At 45.3% G+C, this 6,000-nt stretch overlaps 1 protein-coding gene across 1 annotated transcript in view; it reads left to right on the top strand.

The window, feature by feature from the left end:
- Nucleotides 1–1,362: 1,362 nt before the first annotated feature.
- The window catches only part of zbtb46 (zinc finger and BTB domain containing 46), an 81,352-nt gene continuing 76,714 nt past the window's right edge, over nucleotides 1,363–6,000 (top strand). Inside the window, exon 1 of the mRNA XM_066672795.1 lies at nucleotides 1,363–1,522. The gene's annotated coding sequence lies outside the window, so the exon portion shown is untranslated. The remainder of the gene's footprint in view (nucleotides 1,523–6,000) is intronic.

Here is a 6,000-nt window from a genome sequence, read left to right as displayed (position 1 = left end):
TCATGTCAGGCGGATTGGCAGACAGGCAGTGGCATGTTCAGAGAAAGAGAGAGAGAGCATGAGTGTGTGCGTGTGTGAGAGAGAGAGAAAGAGAGAGAGAGAGATGGGAAGAGAGGGAGCGGGAGAGTAAAGCAGCTTGTTTCTAACACGGATTGCAAGCACATAGAGTGGCAAGAGAACATCAGCATTACACAACTGTACGGAGGCCAAAGCCAGCAGGCCTGCTACAGGCCAACGGCAGTAATCCACACACACACACACACACACACTCGCTGATCCAGCACAGACACTGACCCATAAAGACAAACCCTGTCACCGCACAAAAGAAAAGCCCTAATTCCAACACCTATCACATATTAAAAAGCCAGAGTAACATCAGTTTAATAAAAATAATCTGAAATATCAGACAGAGGATCCTGCCATATTCTGATGCCCCAGTAACACTCCACTGCCACCGTTTTTCAAGCAAACCATGTTAGAAAGTACAGTGGGTGCTCCAACGGATACCGTACTTAGAACCAACTGACTGAGCGGTGTAAGGAATGTTCTCACCACTAGGGGGCATATCTAATTTCCCCAACACTGAAGCAGAAACCGTGGACAAAGCAGGCTCCAGGCTTTCACTCACGCCTACATTCTCCTGCCCTTCTGTGGAAGGCCTGCATGTGGAGGCTAGTAGGCTACTCTTACCCAAACCCAACCACAGAAAATTCAATTTCAGATCCATTTAAGCTCAGATTTACAGAGAGCCATAACCTGGTTGGTTTTATTGTCATTAAAATGTTTAGAAGATTAGTCTTAAATAGTAGCAGTAATAGTGCTGTAGGTGGTAGCTTTAAAATTAGTATATTTCCCTTTCGAAAGCAGTATGTCTTTATAACGCTGTTTATAACTATCAAAGGGTTATTAATTAGTGAGAGTAGTATATTATATATAGGAGTAAGGTAATTATAGTAGTTACACACACACACACGCAGCCTATATATAGCGTGGGTTTATGTTACTGTTACTACGAGTTATTATTATTATAATTAACTTGTTTGTAAGAGTGTGTGGCGGTGAGTGACGGCGCTCATAAGGCTGTCAGTGTCAGACTGGAGCTGTCCACGGTTCACCCTTTATTCAGCCTGCCGTCAGAATGAGCGCGAGCGTTGCCTCATTTCCTGTATTTGAGTCTCAGCCGAGAGAGAGAGAGAGAGAGAGAGAGAGAGAGAGCATTGAGAAGGGAGAGGGAGAGAGAGCGCATTGAGAAGGAAGGGAGGGAGAGAGAGAGAGAGAGAGAGACGGAGGGGGAGGCTGGTTCCTGATACCGAGACACGGAAAAGCAGGGGAGTTTGAGGGGAAAAAGAGACAGGCTGAGAGGGGGAGAGGACAGGGGAATTACACTGACGGACACAAAAGCGTCGTGGGGAAGAAACCGAGCACAGAATTTCTCTCAGCCTCCGTCTCTCGCAGGGTCACGGCAATAAACTGAAGCCCGAGGCATCGTCAGCGCTTGAACCCAGAACTCATGGGTTAACAGGTACGTCTCGCCGCCCTCTGCGCTCAGTACAGTATCACACACCCGCTCCTGGTCCATCTCTGACAGGGGCTCACTGCTGTCAGTCGCTCAGTGTTGTCAGTGTCTCTCGGCTCGTGGCTCGGACGGGGAGCTGTGTTTAAGCACTTAATTATGTCAGGTACTCGTGTTAACTTCGAGTTAACGTGCGGTGAGTTTTCTCGTGGACGGCCGCCGACTGTCACGAACAACAAGTGACTTTCAGCGGCATCGCTTCGCCGACTGACGGCGGAGGTAACTGCTAAGTTTGTGCCCCTGCTGTGTGTGTGAGAGAGAGAGAGAGAGAGAGCCCTGCTCTGCCGTCGCCAGGTGAGACACAGCTGACAGTCCGCGGACAATGGCAGCCTGTGGAGCTCCAGCTGAAGCAGAGGGATGAGTGTGAGCTCCAGCCGGTGTCGGTTCGCTGTGGATTAGCTCCTGTGAGGAGGTGAAGCCTGTGTTTTTATTGCTCTGAGGTTTCTGTTTACACTCTATACGCTTTAATCAAAGCCGTTGTGCCGTGTTCGCGACTGTGTCCCTCGTTTTTACTTCCCGCGTTCAGCGGCATTTCTTCCCAAGTTCTGACCGCACCGTGACTCTGGCCTCGGGGCTCATCCGAGCTGTCAGTTATCCCCGCTTCCGCGATCCGAGCTGTCCGCCTCTTGCGATTTCAAGCGAAAAGCTGCCGGTCTCGGCGAGCCAGGGCTTAACCTCTCCACCCTCACCCCCCTCTCCCCTCCGTTAACCTCCAAAAGGGGGATTTCTCCTGCTGGAAATTTCTGCTGCGTCAACACCCAGCCCTAGCGCACCAGACAAGACAAGGGGGATTTTTTTTTCTTGCTTTTTTTTTTTTCTAGGACTCCCCTCATTTCGTTCCCACCACCCGCAAACTCGACCGTCCTTTACTCCTTTGTGTGCCACTTCTCGCAACTTATAAAAGTGCAGTGTGCCGCGGGGGAGCGTCTCTCTGTCCTTATGTTGTCTCCGGGGTCGTTTTCCTGTCTCCTTGCCCGTCTGCCCTCGTTTTCCCCCCTCTCACTCTGTTCTGGTCAGTTCCGTCTTCCTCCATTTTCTGCTTCTCTGGCTCGCTGTAAGGAGGGCGCGCGCCTGCCGACGTCAGGGGTTCGCGCGCGTCGCCTGAAGGAGCCGCGGGGTTCGTGTGAGGGTCCAACACTAGTCTTCATTCCCTTAACGCTACCGATGTTAGTCAGTGTACAGCTGTCTCCCTCTACCCACTGGCGCAGGTGGACGCTGAACTGAGGGAAATTCGTTTCCTCAGAACCAAAAAAACTCGTTGGTTCGAGACGTGGTCGCAGCTTCAGTGTTTATGTCAAAAGTCTACACTGTTAAATTAATGTCATTAACGTCCGAGTGTGGCTAAAGCCTTAGCGGACACAGGTGGACTAGACTTAAGTCCAGTTCAACTGAAATTCCACATTTCTCAAGTCAGTTTTGACAAAAGCCAATTACTGAGAAGCAATTAAAGTAATTCAGACGGGTCTGGGGTAGAATGGTTGATTGTAGCATAAACATTGGTGGACACATGAACCAGGGGTCACTATGGCGACAACACAGAGCTGATAGTTATTATAAATAGTTGACAACTGTAAAAGGTATCTTTAAAAAAGGTTGTTTTCATGGGGAACTCTTTTTCTGTCCATTAATAATTTTGAAGAATGCTGGTCAAAAACGTCCTCACACTCAGTGTACTCACAGCCAATTTGTGTAACAAGTTTCTGTGCGGTATCTTTGAGAGGCAATATGTTTTTTCAGACTGAAGGGATTTTAAACAGTTCTGGCACTAGGATGGAGCATTTCACATCTGACCAGTCTGAATAACTTTACATCTTAATGATTCAACTCTGCTGAAATTTTGAACTGGTGATACTCCGCTTTAAGACGCGGGCACCGTTTCCACATGAATGCTCTAATGTAAGGTTTGTTTTTAATAGAATTGTAGCATTAGCGTTGCTGGTCTCAGTGTGAATCTTCAGCTCAAAAACACCTAGTAAGTAAATACTGCACATGTTTCTCTGCGTTAGGTTTTCCCACAGCACTCTAAAGGCCTCGATGCATTGTCTTCAAACTGAGACCATGGTTCTGTGGAGTCTTGAATGAGAACATGTTGGTTTGAGAGAGGGTGTTTTTGGCATGTCTGTGTATGGCCACGAATGTCTGTTACATTATTTTTATTGTAACTAAACCACAGAACATACTTGATGAGGCAGTGTGTGCACAGTAGAGTTGATACCATTCTTTGGTGTTATTTCGGGGGTTAGATAGATTTAAATGAGCACGGTTTATAATCTTAGACAAACAGAAAATAAGCATAAGCCTTGAAAGCCTATCTAGGGTTTGTTTTGTTTTAAAGCTAAGTCAGCATTGGACTGTTTCATGGAAGATGTCTGAATGAGTGCACACTGCTCAGCCTTAGAATTAGTCAACTGGTTAAGGGCTCAATTGAGCAGAATAATTTTTGGTTATGCAAGAGAACTGCCTTGATTCCTGTCTTGTGGTCTACAGCAGGCTGAAATGGAAATAAAAGCACATCTACTTCCTCTCCTAATCAGGTCTGATGGCGTTTTTAGCTAAATGCTACGGCCTCTCCAATTGGCTATCACCTATTACTGCCTATTGCCAACAAACAAACACGGACAGTAGCTACATTTCTTAAACCTTCCATCAAAACTCTGGCCTGACGTGGTTGACAGTGTGGCAGGATGTCTTTCTGTTGTTGAACAGAGGAGTTAGTGTAAGCCTCAGGCACCTGGCAGGTGTCTGTTGGAACAGTCAGTGTTAAATAGAAAGCCTGTCCACCTGTCACTCCATGACAGAAAACACATATCTTCTGTGGACAGTGCAATGCTGGCAAAAGCATTAAGTCTATTAGGTGGGAATCTTATTTCCATCATTGCAAAGATCTTGATTTCTGTGGTGGCATGTTTGTACGTACATAGTCATTTTTTTGAGAGGGTGCTGTGGAGATGATTACACAGATTGTGGTGCTGTCTGCACATGGATATCTGAACTGGCGAGTGTACATGCTTATCGTTATCAGTCTTTGCATTAAGCACCGAATGCAATTAACACACCAACTTTAAAGATCATGAACATCTATCTATCCCTATGTCTGCCTTCCTCAGGCAAATGATCAAACTGTGCTGAACATGATCAGACGTTTTAACACAAAGATTAATTTTATCGTGGAACTTACAGTGTGTTATTATTATTGAAATATTTTTCTTTTCTATGTTTCGGGGAAAACCAGCCTGCTAGGACAGACCCGATGGAAGTGTGCTTGTGTTTGAATTGAGGTAGACTTAGCACACTATCAAATATTTTGTCCTAGCCATTCCAGCTTCAGTTATCTACAACAGATACAACAGAAAACTCCATGTAATATAGCATAACCAGTATAAATTCATTAGGTTGAAGGGGATATTTGTTAGCATACTTCACGGCTTGTTGCTATGAAAGGACATATTTATGGGCAGCGAACATTCAAGCAGGTTCACTTGCTGAAACACACACACACACACACATTCTCTGAGACAGAATTGCTGGATGACAAAAAGGTCTAATCGTGGAAGGTCAATATATGTTTGCCTTGGCTAACTGGGTTGGTCGGTAGCATGCTGGTAAATGAGGATAATGGCTATGTGTGTGTAGGTGCGTGCTCAGTGTGGAAAACACGGCTGCGAGCCACTGTGCTGACTGAGTTCCTCGCAGGTGTGGTAGTGGTGTGTCAACAGCAGACCGAGGAGAGAAACTGTTTTTTAACGTGTAACAAGCAGAAGTGAGACGTTTTCGCTCAGTGATGGACAGAGACCTACTTTGTTCTTTTATTAAAATCTTGATTGGGGCTCAAACAGTGGCACAATTCTAGCTACGTAACATTATATAACAGTGACTGCAGTGATGTTAATTGACCTGACTTGATGCTGGCCTTCCTCATGCAGCAGGTCCTGGTCTGACGCTTAATGGAAATGTGATTTCCAAAAAAGCATAGGCTGGATGATCTGATTCTTCAAGCTCTTGTGAAAGAGAAGAAAACTCTATTGTATTGATATATTCATGTTTCAATCTAGAGAACTAGAAGAAGTGCTGGGCCATCATTGACAAATTCTGACCTTTTTTTGGTGTTGTATTCTTTGTCTTATGTCTTTATATCACCACATTATACAGTTTTATTAGAGAAGGAAAGACGTTCTTAACGTAATCTGGTTTTAGAAAGTATAGTTTCTATGCAGCTGGCCCAAAACTGGTTCACACAACGTGTAAGGCTGCTGGAATGATTATGTTTTATTGTGACAGTGATGATACGAAGGCTATACCTAGAAAGCAGCCCAGCAAGAAACAGTTGAATAGAAATATGGGGTTCTATTTTTTTATTTATTATTTTGAGAGAGAGTACTTGCGCGTGTTAATCTGATCATATTCAGAGAAAGCTACAGCAGTGGGGT

Source organism: Hoplias malabaricus, chromosome 5, assembly GCF_029633855.1.
Source record: "Hoplias malabaricus isolate fHopMal1 chromosome 5, fHopMal1.hap1, whole genome shotgun sequence".
NCBI classification, from domain to species: domain Eukaryota; kingdom Metazoa; phylum Chordata; class Actinopteri; order Characiformes; family Erythrinidae; genus Hoplias; species Hoplias malabaricus.
The sequence above is the reverse complement of the archived record's forward strand: the minus strand, read 5'-3'. Positions and strand labels throughout refer to the sequence as shown.